Here is a 260-nt window from a genome sequence, read left to right on the forward strand (position 1 = left end):
GCCTCCCACTGCAGCACAGTAGGCACCTCGCCAGCAAGCCTCCTCCTCCTAGGGTGCTGCCACAGCCCTGCAGAGTGCAGCGGAACCCATGATGCTGCCCTCTGCAAAGCCCATGACGGCCCAGAGGCCCAGCAAGCTGCAGCCATATGCCATGGCTTGCTGGTGGAGGGAAGGGCAAAGAACACCCAGGACAATTCCCATCCTCTATGCCAGCACCACTGTCCTGGCACAGGGTCAGGCAGGGTGGGAAGGGGAGAGGG

The 260-nt window shown here is 63.1% G+C and overlaps 1 protein-coding gene across 1 annotated transcript in view; it reads right to left on the minus strand.

The window, feature by feature from the left end:
* The window catches only part of BMP15 (bone morphogenetic protein 15), a gene marked incomplete at its 5' end in the record, with an annotated part of 1,503 nt that overhangs the window by 802 nt on the left and 441 nt on the right, over positions 1-260 (minus strand).

Source organism: Apaloderma vittatum, unplaced genomic scaffold, assembly GCF_000703405.1.
Source record: "Apaloderma vittatum isolate BGI_N311 unplaced genomic scaffold, ASM70340v1 scaffold38352, whole genome shotgun sequence".
NCBI lineage: Eukaryota > Metazoa > Chordata > Aves > Trogoniformes > Trogonidae > Apaloderma > Apaloderma vittatum.